General features: G+C 38.1%; 1 long non-coding RNA gene across 1 annotated transcript; it reads left to right on the top strand.

The window, feature by feature from the left end:
- The first annotated feature begins 652 nt into the window (after positions 1-652).
- LOC144248379 (uncharacterized) lies at positions 653-3,101 on the top strand. Its single transcript, XR_013341718.1, has 3 exons — positions 653-664; positions 2,481-2,570; positions 3,080-3,101. It is a non-coding gene; the product is annotated as an uncharacterized LOC144248379 (long non-coding RNA).
- The last annotated feature ends 20,333 nt before the right edge of the window (positions 3,102-23,434 follow it).

Raw genomic sequence — 23,434 nt, 5'->3', positions numbered from 1 at the left:
GCTGGCTATCCTTGAACAATACAATTAGCAAGCAGATGAACAGGAGTTGTGTTTTTGTGCAATTGTTACAAATGAGGGGAAAGTTCTGAGGAAGAATAGGGTAATTACTGTTCAGTGATTTGGCAAATCATCAGTGCCAAAGTTGCCCTGTAAGTCAACCTCAAGTGTCAATAATCTGCAATAAGAGCTCTTCATATATATCAGGAGCAAGCTAAGTGTTTGCTGTTTCAAACCCAAGGTGAGTCAGTCATACCCTACCCCTTCCCCCTGCACCCGCCTGTTTAAAAAGCGTAGTTTTTATAGCTGTTTTTTGTTCTTTTTACCTTTACAGGCAGGCAGGACAAGCTAGCAGCTCCGTCCATCCCAGTGATATCAGTTGTTTTGCCATCTGGCCTGTCAGCAGTAAGCACAATATTGCAACACCCAACTCCTCCCCATCATTCTCTCCTCACCACAGCAGCAGGAAAGATAAAAGGTATTCCAGAAGAAACATCTCAGCAGAAATCCATGCCAGTACTACATCTCTGCATCTCTCAGGAAGCCTTTAATATCTTTCTGGATTGAGTCTACGTGAATTACCCAAGTGAGTGTGTGTCATGTCCAGGGCTAGGTATCAGAGCTTCCTGGCTCCAGCCCTTCTGTTTTGACACAGCTCTTTCAAAAGGTAACTGTAGGAACTGGTAAATTTTCAGAATTGCAACTTATGTAGCTTACACAAATACTTTACTCAAAACGTGCATGCTGCAAGTTTTAAGCCCCTAATATCAAGGGGGAAAAAACCATTCCAGTTTGAGTTGCAGCATTCTCATTATTTTAATTGAATAATGGCCTTTTTTTAATAGTCAAAACCACCTGTCCAAAACAAAGAAAATAATTAAATTGGACTATTTTATTTTTCTCTGAGATACATTTTAAATTTGGTATTTCAGGGATGAGAAAATTCAAATTGTTGATGTTTTGAAAATGTTCCCACATATGCCTTCTATGCATTTCTTCCACCACTGTAGATCATGCTCATTCAGAGCAATCTTAGCTGCTGTGATTATTCATGTGCTGCAGTGGTGACGCTCTCTGGAGCATTCACTTGCTGATGGAGATGTGTGATGGAAAAGGAGCATTGCTGCCTACTATGAGCAATAAGTACACCATGGATTTGGCAGCTTTGTAGTTTCCATTGTCTGAACATCCTTCTAGACTCATCCAGAGTCTCTTCTGCTATGTGAATGGTGTAAAAGGATTAGAAGAGAGTCATGAACATCCACATGTTCATGTTACATTTGCCATTCATCTCCTCTCTTGCTTTATCTAGAAATTATTTGTTAGTTTAATTCTCCAGTATGGTAAGAGACTGAACACATTTACAGAACCATTTTTTTCTGCTTTTCTCCCCTTTGTTTAGTGCATTTTTGTTGTTGTTGTTGTTTTGTTTTGTTTTGTTTTGTTTTGCTTTGTTTTGTATTTTTTGGTTGGTTGAGGTTTTTACTGTGGTGTTTTTTTCTTTGTTGGGGTTTTGGTTTTTTGGCCTTTTTTTGGTGTTACATGTATTTAAAAAATTGCAAAGCTTATTTTTTGCTACTTAAGTGCAGCTCCTCAGTTTGTTAGTTTCATGTTTTGTCTAGGTGCTTAAAAAGGAGCAGTTAAATGCAATTCTAACTGAACAAGCTGAACAGTCTCTCAGCAGCTACACCTATGGAATTCTGCCAAATTGAGGCAGGCAGTGCCCTGGCAGCTGGGCTGAGCTTTTCTGTACTGCATGGCACACAGCTGTGCAGCAGCAGGGCACCTTTGGCACAAATACTTGTGTTCACATGTGCTCACTGACCCCCACAGCTTGCATTTGGGATAAGATTGATGGGAAGGAATAAGAGGTACATTTAAAAGCTTTCTCTGTCTACATGAAATAAACCATGTCTCTAACACAACTTAACTAACTTACAGTCTCGAAGATTTAAAGTGTGTGTTTGGGGATTAAAGCATGTGGTTTCCACAGAGCATGTATTCTAGTTTTTGGGACCCTGGTTCAGAGATTTGGGATGTATGATATATTTGGAATAGATTTTGTTTTACACATGGGGGATTCTGTTTTAATAGATCTAGATTACATTGCTTGTGTCATAAAAATATAGACCATGACATACATGATTATGAGAGCCTTTCAGCTAGATTTGGCAAGTCATACTACTGTAAAAATATTTAAACAAGGCAACTGCACAGTGCAAATAGTGATACTGTGGTTTGTTTGAATGATTTTTAAACCACTGTCATTCTTCTAGACTACATGGGTATGCTTTGAAACAGAACCTTTTGAAATGAACCCTAAATGCACTTTGGCCGTTGGAATCAAGTGATTTTTTTTTTAAATTGGATCCTGTGATTATTAACCTCTTGGTTGCTGGGAAAGAAATCCAGATAAAGTGTCAGTCACTCTTATTTGCATTTTACTGATAGAAACTGACATGTTTTAATTTTATCTTTCACAGATTTCAGCAGAAGAACTCAAATGTGCACTTTGTTCTTTTCTTTAAGCAGAGAACTTGGGAAATAGCTTGAAAATTATGATTTTAAAAGAGGTATATATACCAAAAAGACAAATGCATTTGATAGGTCTGCAAATGATGTACATTGTTATACTTGTATATTTCTAAAGTCTCTGAATTTTATTTTTGTTCATATTAATTACATCAGTATTTCCCTAAGGGTTTAAAAGAGAAAACCCATGCACAGAATGAGAGAACATGATAAAAGTTTTGTTTCTTCAGCACATTTGCAGTAAAATACCCCAAAAGATCTGTACGACAGATATTCAGCCTGCAATGATTAGCTGTTGATTGTTACTTGTGCAATGATCCCTACAAATTGTGCCATTATCCTTCAAAAGCAACATATCAAAAAATGACAGCATTATGATAAATGACATAACTCACTGTTACCCTATGAGAAAATTGGGTGACAAGGGGACAAGTCTATTTCTCACCAATCCCCAGTCCTGCCTGTCTTATGATTATTATGTGCACTCCTAAAGCATCACTGATGGTTCCTTCCCATTTTTTTACCCACTACCCACTTCCTCTCCTTACAGCTGGTGTGTTTGGCTGTGCTGCAGGATAGATTTGTGATGCTCTTTGCCATTCATAACTGGTAAGTGGTTACCTCTGGAGTGATGCAGAAGACATGTCAGTGTCTGGGAGCTGGAATTGTGTGAGTTAGCATATTCCCTTTCTACTGGGTTCCAGATGAAGAAGGTGGCAGCTGTAATCCTCAAGATGGTAAGCCACAGCACACCACTGGGCAAAAGTGGGCAGAGCACAGCAGACAGTGCCTATTAGTTCAAATTAGAAAGCAATTTTCAATTACTTGTTGTATTGACAGTAAAAAAGGAGATGCTTGGTCATCAGAGGAATAGTTTTCAGTCACGTGCTGCCAGATGTTTAATTTCAGTGGCCTCACCCCTGTAAGTTTCTACTATTTGCTGGAGCATTACTTGAACAATGAGAATAGGCTGCTTCTGTTCTCTACTTGGGGAATATTTCTTCTGGTGAAGCGTAACTGCAATTCCCCTACAGAGAAATCAGAGCTTGAGGGATGAAGAGTGGGAGCAGGCATCAGGTTCCTGGGGAAAAGAAAGCCCAGCAACATTAATCATGCTAAAGGAACTCTGGGCTTTAGGGCTTTTTTGATGAGGACATCCATGCAGTAGGGTTAGCATCCAGGAGTGCACTCAAGAACCCCTCATCATGCAAGGTGTAGGAGAACTCTTTTTAAAAAAAATCAAAGTTTGGGAGAGGACAATTTGTTATGTTTTGTGCCCCAAGGATCACTTCTCTGGTTAGAGCTTGCAGCAGCAAATGCAATACAATGAGCCATCCAAATTTCATTGCTAGCCTGTGGAATATGGATCAGATGGATTACACTTAAGGGTTAAAATCAACAGTTGATTGTGATTAGTGCAACTAATTAGAGTACCTTAACAAGATAAATGGCCTGCAAGATGAAGCCTTCACATTCTTATGGAGATGTTATTTTTGTGATCTGTGCTGTGCAAGTACTTTAAAAATACAGTGTGAATATAAGAAAGCTGTGTCATGACCCTTACTTATAGCAATAATGTGTTGTTTTTCTTTCTTCAGGAGTTTTTACAGAAAGCAGTGAGGTCATCCTCCTGTATGTTCTGCAGTGTGTGTGACATTCTCAGGTTTAAAAGCTGTTCCTGAAGTGGGATGAAAACAGAAAACTATTTCCATTATGTATTTTATACATCTCTATCTATCTATCTATCTATCTATCTATCTATCTATCTATCTATCTACATGCACATGGATAGATATAGATCGTAGATAGATAGATACACGTAATAAATATATTAAAAATTCCTTTTTATGTAGAGTCTGTCCTATGACTGAAGAGACAATGAGAGTCATTGTCTCCTAAGGAAAATCTGCATGAACTAGTGAGGAGGGAAAGATATTCACAGTCATACTAGTTTTATTTTCTTTCCAGTTTCCAAAGTTCATTTGCCCTGTGACCTTGAACAAATATTACAGCTGCTTTTTTTTAACAAGCTTACAGATGTTTACCAGAGACAATGTTTTTTTTTAATTGAAAAATGTTTTGAAATGAGAGGATACCAAAATCCATAGAAATCATCTTAGAAAGGTGATCTGTTGTGGTCAGATGGAGTTCTGTAGATCTAGGCCTTATCATTCCCCATAATTTAACATGACTAAGACTGCAATAGTGCTGTGAGGAGTATGCTTCTTTTTATTTCTCAGATTGTAACCCCTTTTATTCTTTTGACCCCTTTTTATTCTCACTCCCCCAGACCTATTTTGAAGCCTCTGGCACAGATGTGGCATAGTACAGCTTAAAAAAATCACCCCAGTTTCAAAATGCGTGCAATAATATCTGGATCCCTTTGCCTTCTCTCTAACTGGAAACTAATGGGGATGAGCCTGGACAGTTAACATTTTTTTAGAGATGGATTCTCTCGTCAGCCATAGCCAGGCTGTGTGATGCCAACCCTTATAAATATGATTTTCTTGCAGCAAAGTTGTTCCTTGGTTCCTGTGGAAGTTATTTTCTGTAGCACGGAGATGGTTCTGATCACTGCTTATGGCAGGAGAGACATGGGCATCACCCCTCCCCTTCTGCTTTCACTGATTTACATAGTTAGGTGCTGGTGGAATCCCCCTGGACTGCCAGCCACAGCAAGAACAGACTTGTCCAGTCAATGATTTATCTGCTCCATGAAGAGGTGACAAGGGATCATTGGGCCCTCTCCTGCAGCTGATTTGAACTTTGACAGCTGCCAGTAAATGTCTGTGTTGTGTCTCATGTTAAAAGCTCACAGAAGATCTCATGATGCCTTAGGGTCTCACAGATCTTACATATGCAGAATGAATAGAGATTAACTCCCCCCATGCTGTGCAAGCAGCTTTAAGTAGCCTCTGAGCATCTGTAAAGAAGCTTGCACCATGCTCATGGGACCAACCTTTTCATTCCTACTTACCTGGCTTCCAAGCCGCTTCATTTTGTTCTTTTCTGAATTCCAGCAAAGTGATTATGCTCTAAAAGAGAATCTGTGGCTCAATAAAGGACAGACTCTGAAGTTAAACACTCTTGTTTTTTCTTTCTATCTGACCAGAGGTCGCAGGGCTTTCTTCCTTTGTTGGGAAGTCTCTTGGGAGCAGCTATTTTGCTTCACAGTGATCTTCCCCCTTCCCTTATCCAGGCTACAATTTTCTACAGCCAGTCTCTCCCTGGTAAGGGCAATCTGGTCTGTATCGTGGGAGATAGTGTGGAGCTGCACATACAGACAATCTTCCCCTAGAAACCCCCAGAGAACTGAAAAGCCTGCATCCTTAATGGGAGGTATGATTTCAGACCATCTCCGTATCTCCACAGCTGCCCAACTGCTACTAACATGAAAAAAGCAAAGGAATTTTTCTTTCTTGCTCCTTGCTAGGCACCATATGGCATTGTTCTAGGAGAAAAATTGGGTAAAACATTATTTCTTGCTGTTTTTTTTTAAGGGAGAATGAAAGAATTATTTCAATTGTGATGCTTGATATTGCAACAATTCTTTTCTTGTAAGTGCTTTATCATCATATATTGATAATATCCATGGTGTGTTTTCCAACCCAGCGGCAAAATGTGGAGCACACTTTTGAGGAATGTAATCTGACTAAAAGAAATGTGGCATATATATAGAACAACTGCCAAAGGGAATGCTCAAAGCTTGTGGCACAATCAGGACTAAGAGATTAGGTGGCAGTCCTTTCATTTGCAATGTGTTTTACCTCAATATCAATTCAAGGATACAAATGAGCAATTGCAAAGAACACTAGAGTAGTAATTTTTCCCCTTATGTTCTGGGTGTGAAACAGCACAAATAATGGCAGCTGCTGTTTGAAAGAGTTTGAAGAACTTAAAAATCATTTATCTCTCCACAACACTGCCTCTACCATACTGAGTATGATTCAATCATTTTCTTCAAATGTGATTCTTGAGACAGACAAGTATCAGAAAGGAAGTGGTACTGGGCTGGACATGCCTGTGTTGAATGGCCAGGTGATGGTGCTCTCAAAGTGTCCCAGGTTTCTAAACATTTATAGTTCAGCTTTTAGGAAGAGATATTAAATTGAAATTAACTGGCTGAAAATCCTTGAAAATTCAAGTAATTCTGAGAAAAATAAGTCATGATTAAACCCATGCAAGCTGTAGTGACTTTCAAGAATTGTTGGCAGCTCTAAATGTAAAGTTTGTGAACTAAGAGCCCACTTTATGTTTTGCAAGGCTCACAGGTGGCAAGTATCTTGTGTCTAGTATTTCTGTGTTGTTTTTAGCATTGTATTAAATGTTCCATGCTTAGACAATTTTTCCAAAAGCAGACATAAATTTAACAAAAAAAATCACATCTCAAGTGGTATATTTGGGTTCCAGAGAACTCTTGTTTAAAAAAATCTGTAAGGCAATAGAGACCCAGGGCTTTGCATAGGTTGCACTGTGAATCAGTGATTCAGCTGAGATAAGATGATTGACTCCCCTTTCCCTTTTTTTACCCCCATTTATGAGATCCCCTTGCCAGTATAAACAGTCTGCATAACTTGGTAAGGAGGTTAAAATGTCAGGTCGAGTTCATTTTAAATTGCTTGAGCCACTTGTGGAATGTAAACTCTATGATCAAGTTTGTATTTAACCATGAATCTTCAAACAGTTCAGTACTGAGACAAAAACTGATTGCACAGCAAGCTTTGGCTGCCTGATAGATACAGGCCAGCAGTGTAGGTGGGTCTTATCTTCTACTGGAACTTCTAAAGTGATTTTCTATCTCCATATAACAGATGTCTTTCATTCTCATTAAAAAATTTAAACCCAAGTAGCTACGTCAGGATTAGCTAACACTCAGCCCTGCTAAACTGGACTTGCCAGAGCAAGTAAAAATAAAAGTACTTAATCAGCTATTAAGAATGATGAAGAAAGAGTCATGAAGTTTCTGCAATTTAGCATAATAATGAAGCAATATTCTATAATAAGATAAAGGGACACAGGGCATGCCCTGCTCTGAGTGGAAGGAATAACTGCACCATGTGCAAGCATTACAAACCAATGCAGCTTGACTTCAGAGCAGCGAAGGCAGGGTGGCATTGACTTCAGTGCACATTACTCCACCAGGCATAATCTATCTCCAGGTAAGTTTGTTGCAAAAGTAAGAACTGAATGCCTTAATTTCTGCCCCTATGATTTGCACTGTACTTTATTTCAGCCAGAAAACATGGAAATCTATATTAAGAACTAGTCTCTAGCACCAAGACCCAATCTGGCAGGCAAGAGAAACCAGCTGGAAAAGGAAGTCTACTGGATTCTGTATTACTTCTGAGAACTGCTATCTTGTCAGTTAAGGATCAATCCTGCACTGATGCCCCAAGCCCCTTCTATTCTCACTAACTTCCCCACAATGAAGCCCAAGGCAGGAGAACCACATTAAAAGACAAATCTGGCTTAAAGCAGGGTCTCTGCTCTACGAGCTGTGTGGATGCAGCAAACTCAGGCCCTTTGATCACAGTCCCAGAAAGCTGCTGAGCCAGTCAAAGGCTGTTAAAAAAGCAAAGGCACCCAGGGTTTCTTGGCCAAATGCAGCACCTGGAGCAGGGTTGCTGCTGTTTGGTACCTGCTCACTCCTAGAGGTGCCTGCAGTCCTATGGCAGCCACATACCAGAAAAAGATATCCTGCAGACACTTGTGCATCTCTGCAGGCACATCTGGACCTTCCCACTCCTGCAGGGAGCTGAGCAGGTGGGCAGCCATCTCCTCCTGCAGACCTGCCTGGGGACCCTGCTGTACTCCTCTGCAAGGACCACACTGGGTGATAGTCCCTGCTCCATTCACTGCAGAGAGGAGAGCCTGCCACAGGGGTTTTGTGTGGCCCCCCATGTCCAGGGGGATACATGTAAAACACCCTGGGTGTCAACTGCTGCTAGGTGTAACATGTATGAGGCAATCCCTGGGTACCCTTTTAATTCAATTTTTTTTTTTTTTTTTTTTTTTTTTCAAAGCATTAGCTGTAAGGATAGAAACCTGCGTTCTCGTGCTAAATAAGAAACCTACAGGCAAAGATAGCTCTCTGTCTTGGATTTTTCCTCCCTCCCTTGATGTCAGAAATCATAAACTTATTATTTTGTTCTTCACAACAGCTTTAACAAGGGACTTTAAAGCACTTTTACCCGAGTGCTCTTTGTTTCTTCAGATAACTCAGCCTCACCTGAGTCTTCTCTTCATCTTGACTACATTTCTTACAGGCACTGAGCAATCTTATAACCCCACTCCTACATCAGCCTGGCTGCTTTTTAAATTTGGAAAGGAGAATGATAAAAACTCCTAACAGTTCTCAAAATGAAAGTGAAAAAAGATAATCCCATAAAATTTCAATGTAAGCAAAAGGAAGACAATTTGGTGTGTAAATCAGAACATCAGTTTTCACTCCCACCCCTCTCCTTTCCACTCTCAGGGCACCCTGGGAGAGTGGAAACAATTATTTCTATCCTTTCCCTTCCTCTGCATAGTCAGATTGTTTTCAATTGCACAGCTGGAATGGTAATCCTCTTCCCACCATCATTTTTTTCCCTTTCCTTCGGGCCTGGCTCAAAACACACTTAAATTAAGACAGTCTTTTGTGTTTGACACAGTGACTCTGTGTCAGCAAAATTCGGTCTCCAGCAAGAATTGCAAGAGATGTTGTGACATCAGGAGTAAATCACTCCTTGAAACACTTCTGAGAAAAACAGACGGTCGATTTATGACTGGTTTACTGTTAAGGCTTTCTTTTGGATATTTCAAAGTAGTTTTTATTTCTGAAAAAAAATTCAATAATTTCCAAGCAGCCGGACTTTTTCTTACTAATATAATTAAAAATAACCACAGCATTTAAACCCACAATTAGACCCCAGTAAAACACAGTAAATAAACTAATGAAGAATTGGAATTTTCCACAAGTGCAAACATCAAAGCACTTTTCTGTCAGACAGCTTGTTTCACATCCAGAACCTAGCCCAAACATTACCAAAAAAGGACAATGAGGGAGCATGGTGGTATTAGATGTGAGAGAGCACTTCTTCTTCTATGAGCATTATTCCTTTAATTTTTCTATACTGATGGGAAATGGACAGAAATTTAGGGTAGTACACAACAAGTGAGGAAGAGAGACTGCATTTACTAGTATTTCAGGAAAGAAATGACCTGCTGAAACTGCAATGAGTCATTTGTACAAGATGTTAAGAGATTGTTATGGCATAAAAAGATACATAAACTTGCCTCAGTGTGTTGCTGTAGCAAACACACTACTTGAAATGATATTTTACTGACCTTAATTTAATTAAGAACTAGTCAAGAAGAAATCATTGTTAGAGTTATATAGACAAAGAGTGTGTCTACAGAAAGGAAAAAAATGTTTTTACATTGCATTTTCAAAAGGCACTTTTTCATAAAGTCTGAAAGTAAAAGGATAAAATGGACATTAGTGTACAAAAAATACACAACTAGATGTGTAATTAAGGCCTAGTCAAGGGAGGAAAAAGGCAGACTGAATAATTCTGTGGTAGCAGATCTACCCAGCAGTATCTGGGAGCAGGACTTGGCCCTCAGGCACAAGGTAGAAAATGACGCTTGCAAGGATAGGGCAAGACTGCACAGGAAGAAATGCAGCTTAACGTGCTGGGACATACTGGTGCTAAATTAACCCAGAAGCCCTTGTTTAATGTAAATTAACCACTTGGTTACTGCTTTCAGCAGCTATTAGCCCAGATCATAGCTTTATTCAGTGGCCAGCAACATCAAGGTACAGGGAACCAGGGATAAAATGGGCTGGTAATTTGCGTGCCTGCTTGGGAGTTAGTCATGACAGCTTATCTGTGGGCACATCTGTCTGTGCCTATAAGATAACATGTTCTTACCTTACCTCAACAAAACACCAAAGGTTTGCTCCCAGACAATGCTTAAATACCTTAATTTAGGTGTCTAAATAAAGTTTAAGTCACTCGGTTGTATATCAAATGGAAAGTCCCAAGGCTGGTATGTATGCTTTGCTGTACCAGAAACATTCCTTTGGCAAGAGATATCTATCTTAAAAAATCACCCTCTTCTGTCACCAGCATAAAGTGCTTGCAGGTGCTCTGCACTGGACATGAATAGGAACAGAATCAGAACTGGCCCCACTTTCTCTTCCCTCGCTCAAACAAGCTTGCTCCAGGTTCCTGCTAGCATTTCTGACTGCCCATCCCGTGCATCCCTGGCACTTCTATTCCTTCCCAAATGAGGACCACTGACACTTCTTACATCCCTTTGCTCACTGCTTGCCTCTCTGTCTCCCACATTTCCAGCATGATTTGAGCTTTTAACGGCAGGACATCTGTGCTGATGTGATGCTTTTTCTCTGTGAGGGCATTTAATGACATGATGACTGCAGTCCTCTTCTGTTCTTGCCCTCAGTGGCACAGTGTGCAAAGGATTGTCTTAAACCTCTGTCATGGCATTTCCTAATGACAAGTGGTCCACTTGCTACATTAGGCCTACTGCCAGTAAGGCAATGAAGATATGAAACTTAGCAGTTTCTATTTCATTTTCTTAAGTGCAAAATTACTTCGTAGCTGGAAGCAAAAAAGTTCATTTAGCAAGCCAGGCTATTACAGAGGAAGATTATAAAAATAGGGAAAGGAAAAAATATAAACAATAATACAAGAATATTGAGTTCAGTTTCTAATGCTGTCACTGCCTCAAAGTCCATGGTAAAGAGTCACGAAGAAGGAAGTCAGCAAGGGCAAATTAGATAGCAATTTGGGAAGGGCAAGGAGGTCTTCTCAGGGAGCTTACAGTGAGCCTGTGCATGCTGGTGGTTGAGAGGCAGAAAGCACTTGCAAAAGTATTCCTTGCTTTGCTGTTTGTTTTCATTCCTTCCTCATCAAGATCATGGAGAAACTTTTACCCTTCCAAGGGAGCTATTAGCTCTACTAGGTCATTTTCTCCTCCACATCCTGCAAAGCCTGAGGTCTCCAGGGATGACTAAGCCAATGTTTTTAAGATGCAAAGAAGTGAAATGGGTATAAACTCAGAGTAATCCTCAGTCAAATCATGGGAGAATACAAGTGTGACCATGAGCTGGACTCTGCTGAGACCAGCATACGTGCTCCAGGCCAGCACTGTTCTTCTAAGATGTCATAGATTTTTAGGAAGTAGCAAGGACTGGAGAATGAGCATGTCCCTTTCAAAGCAGGAAGGTAGGGCTGACCATTTGCCAAGGCACTTCTTCAGCAGCAGCTGACAGGTAAACTGTAAACTCAGTAACCCCAAGTGCCCTGAGGATGTGGGAGACACAAGCGGGGGAGTACTGAGAGGAGAAGCACAAGCCAGCATGCTGTGGATTGAGACAGCTTGTTGAATGTCAGGTTTGTAGAAGTGACAGATTTTAAACACTGGCTTTTTGTATCACATTAAAAACACATGTAAGGACAGCACTGGGACATTCGGTGATCTGAACAATTCCTGACTTGGCCTTTAAGAAGATATTAATAGGCCTGATTAATCTTTCAGGTGCATGCTTGCAGGTGAGGATGATCTCGCTGATTTCAGGCCATTCATTATCTACAGCTGGAAGCTGCATGCAATACACTTATAAAATGTAGTATTAACCTGGACACAGAGATTCCTCTCTTTTTCCAACTACAAACTATTACACAAAGATTTTGGGCTAAAAGCCAAGTAGCTTAGTTCATTAAGAAGGGTTTTTTTTCCATTCCAGATTTCCTCTATGGCATGTGTCTGATCATTGCTGACTCTAGTAAACATTAAGGAGAACAATCAATGAAACTTACAAAATGCTTTTAACATTGCAAGAGTATTTTTTAAACAATTTTTTTTTACCCCCTTTCAGAGGGAGGAGAAAGATATTTATCTTGTCCATTATAGTGCTGTGAAATGCAAAGAAAAACAAGGAGTAGATGGATTCAGACCAGCTTTTTTTCCTGACGTTGCCACTGGCAGCTACTCACATGTACAGTATTTAATCATCTAACTGCTGAACCTAAAACATGTCTAGAGAGTTCTGATAAAGGATACCCAGAAGCCTCTTTTATTGCAGCTGGAATGACAGTTTCAATGGATACATAGCATAGTTTCATATTGGGATGGAAGGGAGAGCAGGCACATATTGTTAAAAAGAGTATTATGTCTTCTTTTTGTGTTAGGAGGAGATTTCTTTTACCAAAACATTGTTAGCTGGAGTCAAATATTTTATTTGAGTCTATGTTTAATATTTTGTTACATCAGATGATTATGATTTTCATTGTTTTGTATCAATTTTGATGATGAATGGTACTTTTGCCACTCTGTTTCCCAGAGCACACAAATTTCATTTTGGATGAAATTAATGATCCAGATTTGCCAGTAATGATCAATTATCAGTTATTTTGTATTAATACAAATTGATAATTTATTTTCATTATTATTTAGCAAAAATGTACTAACCAAATAAATACTAAGGGAGGGGGATGAGGAGGGGTGGGGGGAAGTGAATATTATAATTTTAGCCCAGTACACTGAAAGATAAGCCAGCAGTAGATAAATATACAACTTTGTGTTTTGACAGGAATGTGCATCTGTTTCCCATTAAGTTTGCTTGAGACAAGCAAGGAGTCAAGGTTTCCCGTGATTTAATTTGAAGAGCAATTTGGATTTCCTGTGCCTCAGCTGGAGGTATTATTGGTTTGAGACCAGAAATGCCCTAACTGTCCAAGGAGTTTCATGTTCCATACAGAAATTTAAACAGGATGTCAAGAAGTGTTATATGTGGGCTCTCACTGCTCTCCAGTGTTTCTAATATAAATTCACATGAGTTTCATTTTCTCTTTTTTGCCACATAAAGTGACCAACTTGGAAAAGATAATAAGCTAACAAATACTGCTCAGCATAACTCACAGTGTAACTCTGTCCAGGAGGGGAGTTAAAATTCCATGTCATATTCCCTGGAAAAGAAACTACTGACCTAAGCAGCCAAGCATGTGGATCACAGAGAGGGAGCAGAGCTCGGACAGACAAGCTCTGGTCATGCATGATGTTCAGAAAGGTCTGAACACATTTCCTGTGGCAGCAAATTTCTGCAGTGTTTCTCAGGCTCAGTACACAGCAGTTGAGGCACTCCAAACTCTTACTTCCTTATTTAAATCATGGCCTTGGTTCCTGTGGCCAACACATAATGCTGATGGTATATTTGCATGAATAATTGAACATTATTAAGAAGATAATGACCACCTGTTAGGTCCTTTTAATGGATTTATTTACAAACTATACTTTGCTGTCTGTTGAACAAGGAAACGTGTTATTTTGAGCCATTCAGATCATCAAAAGGTTAATATATCAGCACTTCTATGCATCTCCTCTTCAAGCAGAATCTTAGTCCCATCTGAAGTCAGTTCTGGTTTTTGGCATAGGGCTTGGTACAGCTGATATTTTCACCACTTGGGCTCCCTGATGACTGAGAGAGCTCTGGAGAGTAAAGTATAGGAATTGTGATTTTTAACACATCCTCAGGTAAATATTCATGCATACAGACAGATTTTTGTCTAAGAAACTCATCACTTAAGTTTCCTCCTAACCAGAATAATCCACAAGACTCAGGATTTTAAATCAGCTATATCAAAAGGGTCAATGTTGATTATCATTTGCAGCTTATTTACTTTCTTTCAGCTTGTACAAGTTTAGGAACTTGTAAAAATTATGTTAAAATTCTGTCACTGTCAGTTTTGAGGAAAAATTTACATTGTTTCTTTGATAGTGTAAACTACACTGCATTTTTTTTTTTTTTTTGTGGTTATGGTTAAACTGTACTAGATTTTGTAAGATCATACCATTACTGGATATTTAAGAAGCTTCAAATTATTCTGTTGTTTAATGATCTAGAAATAGAGATTTACCTGTAAAACTGTTTTCCTGATTGTGACTGCAGTATCTAACTCTCCATAATGAATACAAATATAAAAAGACTTAATCAAGGTTATAAAGATACAAATATTAGTATTTTTTTTAATTCACACATTTTTTTTTTCCTGGGGTTTCATTACTGTTGTTGGGTCTTTCAAATGTTCACTTTGTAGGCAGACATTTGGATTTTTAGGTGAAAGGTAAAAGAGCTTCAGCAGAGCAGTTCACCCTCATATCTTGTGTTTTGGATGTAGTTGATCTCAAAGAGCAAGAAAGTAAGAAAAACAGGCTACTCTGCTACTGTACTGAACTTGTTTTAGGCTATTCCAGGCTATTCCTGGAAAGTATCTTCTACTGCTTTTTTCTTACTATTTACATTTTTTAGTGATGAGATCTTAATTTTCATGTTGAGATTCTCCAGTGTTGCTGATCCCACAGCTAAGACATTTCATGATTTATTTGTCTATATTTGTAGTGATGGATGACATTTGTCATATCATTCCACATAAATATTCTCTCAACACTGCAGCAACATTATCTAATAAAAACATGAGGAACAGAATTTCTGTACAGTCTCCATGAATTTGTATTGAAATTGGAGCCAAATGCTTACAAATTCTAGTTAGGCAGCTGAAAATTTCACTTACGACATTCACTAATAAGTAATAATTATTCATATAGAGACAGTATTCTATTGATACATATGGGGTGTAGTGATCCTGAAACAAAATTGATGAGAGCTATCATCAGATATGGAAAATTGCACAAAGGTATTTATTTACAACTAATAGCTATTCTATCAAGTATATATTCTGTTAACAAAATAAGATGGGTTTTGTTATTTTTTCCTATCAGCGATTGTATCTCAATTTAAAGGCTCTAGAGTTCTCTTACAACCAGTATTAGCTCCCTGACTGGAGCTCAAAACAAATCTGTAACTAACATGATAAGAACGTCTTCAAAGATATGTGACCTGGAGTTCTCAGAAGAATACAGCAATACCAAGATGAAATATGACTTTAGTTCTGTATGAACAACCTTCTCTCACTTCTCCAAATCCAGATCAAGATGCTTGGTTAATTAAATGCTGAAACAGCAGCTAGAAGTGCGACCTAGCCTACCTGAGCACAGTAATCCTTCAAGAGTCTTCAGGTTTGTAAGATTTCTTGCAGTTGGTGGTTTCAACTATCTACAGTTGAAATGTACAGAAATCTGCAGCAATTTGCTTGTGGAAATAACATTTAACTATTCAAAACACAGGCTGGTTTGAAAGAGATGGGTTTTTTGGTTTTTTTTTTTGGCTGGTACTAGCATGTATTTTCCTGATTTCTTCATAGAGCCCTGGCCATGCCATGTTCTGAGAACTTTCTTGGTGATACAGAACATCTGTTTCTGTCTGTGGAAACCGTGGCCTTCTGTGCTCTGCATGACCCAAGAGCCACATGTATAATGTTCACACAGAATCATTTGTAACACTGCTGATAACACAAGTGAGTACTGCCTTTTGACATGCATTGGTACATTCTTTTTGAGCAGTCAGAGTTGCACATCCCTACCCAGGCCATACTTCAGAAGTGTAGTCTGTATATGCCTGTCTTCAGGCAAACATTTTCTTTTCCTGGAATGTTTCCAAGGCTTCCATATGTTAAAACAGTCCTTTCCCTTACTAAATAAATAAAAAAGAATTTATTTAGTTGGTTTTCTCTTGCTAAATCAAGTTCTGAAATGAAACTGGCAAATACCCAAATGTACATCCAATGACTAATGTGAGAAAATACTTTCTTATATCCCTAATGCATTTCCATAGCTGTGCCAGGATTCTGAGAAAATTCTGGCAACTGAGCTCAAGAAATGCAACACTTATTCTTTATTTCATTATATCTTTCATTAAGAAAAGAATGATCTTTGACCCAGGGAATTGAGTAAACAGCCATACATGGACTTTGGTGAACTGTGGATCAGTCCTGTGGGATTTATCTGTAAAGGCAGTTGCTAGGTTTTGTCCTACCTAATTATAAACATTTTATATAAACATCTACCAAGTCACAGCAGTCAGGGGGAAGCAGATCATGACTATCAGTACTACTTTAGTGTCTGCATGAAGATGAGAGGAATCACATTCAGTGAGTACTTATATTCCTTTATATAAAGTGGAACTCTAATCTTGAGACATTTCCATTTAGTTTAGTCAGATGAATTCCATCAGAAAATTTATCTCCCAGTGCTTCCCCTGTGAGTTTCCTACCAGTTCCTCAAATATCTCTGTCAAAGATGAAGCATTTACCAAATAATGTGTGCTACAAAAGTCAACTCTATAGGCAGGGTGATTATTACAATGCATGCTTAATTTTTAAAGCAACTAAAGAATAAGATTTAGGTTGAGATTTTTTTTTAAGGGGCAATTGTTATGACTATTTTAACAGCAAAAAGATTTACTAAACCTTTCAATTAGCACTTAAAGTTTCACATCTGAAAGAGGTGAAGTTGTTATGATGGGGTATTAACTTAAAAAAAATCAGCCAGTTAGGTCTTTTTCTGCACAGGTAACTCTCCACTATGATCCTGCCCTTTAGAATCTGGCCTGAAGAACAAAATAAACCAGCATAACAAGAAAAAAAACCACTTTGCCTTATGTAAACCATGTGATATTATTTATGACAAAGTTAAATCATACCAGTTCAAAAAAAGTCAATGCTTTTTAGCACCACAGAGTTATGATTTAAAGTCTCTGAAGAGTATAGTGAAGTGTTGAGGGTAAGAAGATGACCTGCCTTAAAATTCACAAGCAGACATAATTTTAAAAGCCTGTGTCACCTGTGCACAAATGCAAATATTTTCCACTAGAAAAAGTACATTAAAATAAAAACAGTCACAGCATTCAACATTATCAATGAATTATTACAACTTTGTCAGAAATGTAGGAGAAATGCAAAGGTAATTTGTGTGACTTTAAATGGACTTTAAACTCTTACCTTTCATTCACTCCTGTAGTGATGGGAACACTCATTCAGCATCAGGAAATCTGGACTGCATGCTCATCTCAGCCTCAGGGGTTTTTGTTAATCTTTTTAATTTCCTAAGAAAATGAGTGCTATAATTAGTAGATTGTATACTAACTGAGCCTATGGTTGATGATGGAACATTTTTCAGCCAAGAGCACAAGTCCTGGAACTGAAAAAGAAGCAAGAATTTGTAACACAATATTATTACACTTAGCTAGACTTGAAGACAAATCTGTGAATCCTCAGATGTCAAGTATGACTGCTGAATCTGGTAAGAGGCTGAATATGTGTGAGTTATTTCATTCCTTGCTCTGCATTTCTGAAAGTACATAAAATCCTACACTGAAATTAATTAAAACACCATATTCTTTACAGATATTTATATGCTTTCACAAAATCAAGTCTTCTGTTTCAGGACGAGAGAAAGCTGAGAGCAAAGATTCTGGGAATCCAAGAGAATTCCAGCAATTCAAATAGATATTTTAAGCACTCTAATGGCAGGTTTAGACAGGAGGAGAAAAAAAGGTATAATACATGGTCTTGGCAACACTTCCTACGGTAAAATAAAAAATTCTCACAACATAACCATGACAGTAAAAAATGTAAGGTCACATTACAGATAACTTAAAGTTTGGCTCATTATGCTAATGTGGTAGATAGAGGAAGAATAAATGAATATGTAGAAAAAATATGTTCTTTTTCCACAGCTGTTTCAAGAAGATGACAGAGACTGTTGCTGTGTTTTTTAATTGCTCTTACACTGCCTCATAAGCCATTGTGGACTCCCTTAAATAAACTCTATATTATGGGTGACATTTGTTGCATGGGCATCAGTGGTGTAAAAGTTAGGTGACAGACTTCTCTGTAATGATGGAAAGCCCTTGCCACTCTCCACCACATAAGAAGCTGAAACTGTCACACAAGTGCTGGGGCTTAAGAATAAGTGAGAAAATCTGTTTTTGTCCTAGCACAGTGTTTTGAAATGATGACTGCTGAATATTTTTATTTTAGTGAGAGTTTTTAGAATTTTTCCAAACAGATGACTGTAGGGATGCTGAGGAAAGCGATTTGTTTCCTTTGGGGTAAAACCAAGAGACAGCAGCAAAGTGAATTTTGAAAAGACAGAAATAAACTCTATATATTCAGAAAATACAATCAGGTCTTTTCTAAATGATTGAGGCAGCTCTATAGTCACTGAGCTATAGAACTATCTGAACGTGGGAGCACAGGTTTTTTCTTTCTATTTTAGTATCATTTTCATGAACAATTTCTGCCATTATTTCTAACAGAGAATATGATTCATCCACTTGAAATAGTTATAAACCCTGCAATTTTTATTAGACACTTGAGTTCATTGACAAGCAACAGAAAAGTTGCAATCTATGAAAAAAAGTTGTCCCAACTTTTCCTTTCTATGTGTGTGATTAACTATCCTTTGGAAATTGTGATCAATACAGCCCTGATTTATAAAAAGTGAGTGAGAGAAATGAAAAATAAAGAAGTAGGAAAGAACAGAATAACAGTGGCATTGGACAACCTTAGGAGTATTTTCTGACAAACTTTTCAAAAAAACTAAGACAAGTCTGACTTGTCAACCTAGAGGATATGCCATTGTCACAGAAGAAATATCAGCCTCTGTGGCTGGCTTAGGTTGATGTCACTGCATTTAAGAAGACACACAAATTGGAGCCCTTTACATGCTTGGGTCTGCTGCCAAGGGAGCCAACAGTGCTGGACTTTCAGGCACAGAAAATCAAACCCCATTGATTTAACATTATGCCATCAGACATCTGGCAATGTCCAGCTCTTCCAAAGCAGTTGTCAGACACATTTGCAGTAGGGTGACTAATCTGACAAACAACACAGGATTATCTCATGATCATTTCCTGGTCTTCACCTGGGGCAATACAAGAAGAATTTCCATATTTGGAACAGATTTTTATGAAAAAATGCAGAAGTGTCAGAAGGTTACAGAGGTAATGAAAAATACATAGTAGCTGATATAGCCTGTTATTTAGGAGAACCTGGTTAAACAAATTATTTTTGTCTTCAGTTTCTTCCAAACTGTTTTGTCTCAGCCTACAGATACAATTCCTCTTTGGAACTGAGGAAGTGCAAATGGCTGGTGTTTGGCACTCCAACTGGTTCTTTCTACACAAAGACACATGAAAATATGAATTAATACATGTAACTCCAATACCCATTTTAGAAATAATTACATCTTTGTCTTCCATGTATGGTCCATGGTAGCATAGTAAGTTTCCCCCCAGACAGGGTGATGGCTGATCTCTGGCATACCAGACCTCCAACAAACTCTAAGTGGTCTTTTCTTGACTTTTCTTGATTTTGTCAAGACATTTGGGATTTGTGATTAAGATCCACTGAAATAGATTGTGCCTGCTGGCTTTAGCTACGTTATTTTTCAGAGAAGCTCATCTCAATCAGTGACTTCAGAACTATAAAACAAAATATTGTACTGTGAAACAGCAAGAGCTGTGAGCTGTTCCTTTACACTGACATAAACCCACTGAAATAAAGTGATATAAGTCCACCACAGAATCAATGACTCACAGCAAAATACAAAAAAACCCATTGCTTTGCAGTCAGTAAAATTATCTTTAAGGTTACATACATTTATTTAGCAGTGATGATAAAGTACCATGTTAGCATTAATGTGATTTATTTTTTAAAATAGAGAATATTTGTGATAAGTTGCTGTTAAAATAAGAGTGGGGACCAGGTTGTATTCACCTACTTTCTGCCCCATGTGTTGTGTGGTGATTAGCCCATTTTATTTTCCCTCATGACATCTTTAAATCCGATCAATACCTTCTTCTTTCCAAAGCTAGTCATACTTGTATCTATTAAACAAGTTCTGGCTGTTTGCTTTAGCTGTAAAACAGGCACATGTAACAGTATTTAGTTGGCATTAATATTGCCATCCACAGCTTCTGTCTTTTCAAACATTACACCAGGTAGAAGGAAAAACAAGCTCCATTAATAAGTTACAATATAGGTTCAGAGGTAATTGGGTAAAATTTGGCAGTCTGTGTTACTAAATGGAGCAGAAAAATGTTTGGGATATTAACCTCTGAGTTTAAAGCCTGAATCCTACTGGGTTGCTCATGGATGACACTGCATGGATAAATAAAATTACTGGGAAAAATTATACTAAAAAGACAAAAGTGTCTGGTTTTACCTTGCTTTGGCAGTCAAACTGTAACAAAGGAACTAACATTCCCATAATTTGGAAACAGAAAGCTGGTGTCTTGTTCTGTATCATGCTCACAGCAGAGGAAGCAGGACAAAATAATGCCCCTCTTATTTTCTAATTCACTGTTCTAAGAAATCTATCATTCTCCCAAACTTTTAATCGTGTCACTCTCTTCCAAATATTTTATCTTTCTGTAATATGGGAGGTGTAGTGGTATACACTTCTGGATAGCATAACTAAAACATTTGCCTATGTATTTTCAGCACAAACATGTGAGGCAAAAGATCAATTAAAACATCTGTGGATCCCAGGGACGATATCTGCACATGTGATAAAACCTCCATCAGATAATACAGATGCATTGTTACTTGGTTATTTAAATAGGGAACTAAAAGACAGCTATCAAAGGATGCTAGTTATATTGCCTCCTTTTGTGATGCTGATTATGCCCAGAAGTATGGTTAAACTCAGGGGTTATCTTTGCTTTCTTAATTAACACACTGACCTCTATCTTTCTCTGTCTATGGACACCAATCTTTTTATGTAGCTCAATATGAAAGGGACAAATGCAACTTCATAGACCCACAGAATATTCTGAGAGGGAAGAGACCCATTAGGATCATCAAATTCAACCCTTGGGCCTGTGCAGAACAGCTCAGGAATCACACCATGTGCCTGAGAACATTATCCAAGCACTTCTTGATCTCTGCCAGGCTGGTGCTGTGACCACTTCCCTGAAGATCCTGTTCCAGTGCCCAGACACCCTCTGAGGGAAGAATCTTTGTCTAATATCCAACCTAAACCTCACCTGACACAGGGGAGACCAACCTCCCTCAGGCCATTCCTTTGGGCCCTGTCACTGTCACCAAGAGAAGAGATCAGTGTCTACCCCTCCTCTTCCCATCATGAGGAAATCAGACTGCAGTGAGGTCTGTCCTCAGTCTCCCCGAGGCTGAGCAGACCAAATGACCTCCACTGGTCCTTGTGAGGCTTCCCCTACTTTCCTTGTCCTTGTTGCCCTCCTTTGAACACTCTCTAATAGCTTAATATCTTTTTTATATTATACCACCCAAAACTGCCTCCACCACTCAAGAAGAGGCCATCCCAGTGCAAAGCAGAGCAGGACCATCTCCATCCCAGCTGGTGATGCTGTGCCTGATGCACCCCAGGATATGGGTGGCCTTCACACCAGAAAACTTTGGATATTTAAAGAGGGAGAGAATTTGTTAGGCAGCAAGAAGAGCTCCTTTAGACTTTCCCGTCTGTTCCTGAATGAGAGATTTTTTTAAGACTGGTACTAGCACAAACAAAACTTGGAGATATGTATATATATATATATATATATATATATATATATGTATATATATATATATATATATATATATATATATATATATATATATATATATGTATATATATATATATATATATATATATATATATATATATATATATATATAATAATTAGCCCAGTTTGGTTGGAGCTTCGTGCTAGTAACACCAAGGCAGTGGGTTCAATCCTTGTATGGGCCATTCACTTAAGAGTTGGATTTGATGGTTCTTCTGATTCCCTTCAAACCCAGAATTTTCTGGGATGCTGTGAACCTAGCAAGACTTAGAAAGATCGAGAAAGTCCAATAGTATAACTGTCAGTATGAAGCCCACCACTATGGGTAAAATACAAGTAAAGATAAGGACACACAATAAGTATTTCTACCAAGATCATGTCAAAATATAAGAAGCAGTTAAAAGCCTTACTAGGCCAAATAATTTCAAATGTTAGGAGAAGAAAATTCAGACTGCAGTTGAAAAATAATGAGTCTAATGTGAGAAATGAGGGACCTAATTTAAAAGTATCTTCCTGCTGGTGCAAAACCAGACCCATCAATACAATGCAAAGTAAAAAGTTTGGGGGATGTACAGATGTTTGTGTACAGGGTTCTCAATTTAGGCTACAAAGGCATTCATCTCTTCACTGACTCCAAAGACACTTAAGCAGCTTCACCTCTGAAACTTTTTTGTCTGCTAAAGTGACAAGTGTAAATACATATATCCCACCAGCTTCAACATATTCACAAAATCAGCATTGTTAGGCTGTTATTTCACTTCTATAACAAAGAATTCCCTAATTTTTTTTGGTGATTTTTCAATACTCTTAAAGAACAAATTATATAAAGATGCAATGGATATTATTTATTTAATAATAGGAATTGATAAGTGATTATTCAGGTGTACTTAGTAGTTCTGCTATCATTTGAAAAACAGCGATACTGCTGAAATTTACAATAAGAACTTCAAGGATGCTTATCCTTCAACCAGTGGCAGTATACTGCCAGCCCAGATGAAAGGAGATCTTCTGTATGCATCTTTTAATTAAGAAATTAGGACTTTTTTGCCTCAGCCAGATTTCTTTACATCACTGATCAGCTAAACACAGGGGGCTGGACCTAACATTCAGTTTGATATTTCAGACACTCAGTACCTGCAAGGGGAGCTCCAACATTTTCATAAACTTACTTGAAAATTCAAGTGCTGGAATAAGTGTAAATGCATTAGAGTAGTTACTCTGTGAAGAATGAAAAATGCTTACCCTTGATTTACCAAATTAATAAAATCTTAATAAGTAGGGAACTTCCATTTTCAACATTTCTGAAAAAAGATTGAATTTGCTTCAACAAGGATTTATGAAGGACCCATTTAATTTTAAAGAAGCTGAACCTTTAGAAAAGTTAAATAAAATTGTGTTAGGCAAGAT

Source organism: Lonchura striata, chromosome Z, assembly GCF_046129695.1.
Source record: "Lonchura striata isolate bLonStr1 chromosome Z, bLonStr1.mat, whole genome shotgun sequence".
NCBI lineage: Eukaryota > Metazoa > Chordata > Aves > Passeriformes > Estrildidae > Lonchura > Lonchura striata.
This window is presented reverse-complemented; position numbering and strand designations above follow the sequence as displayed.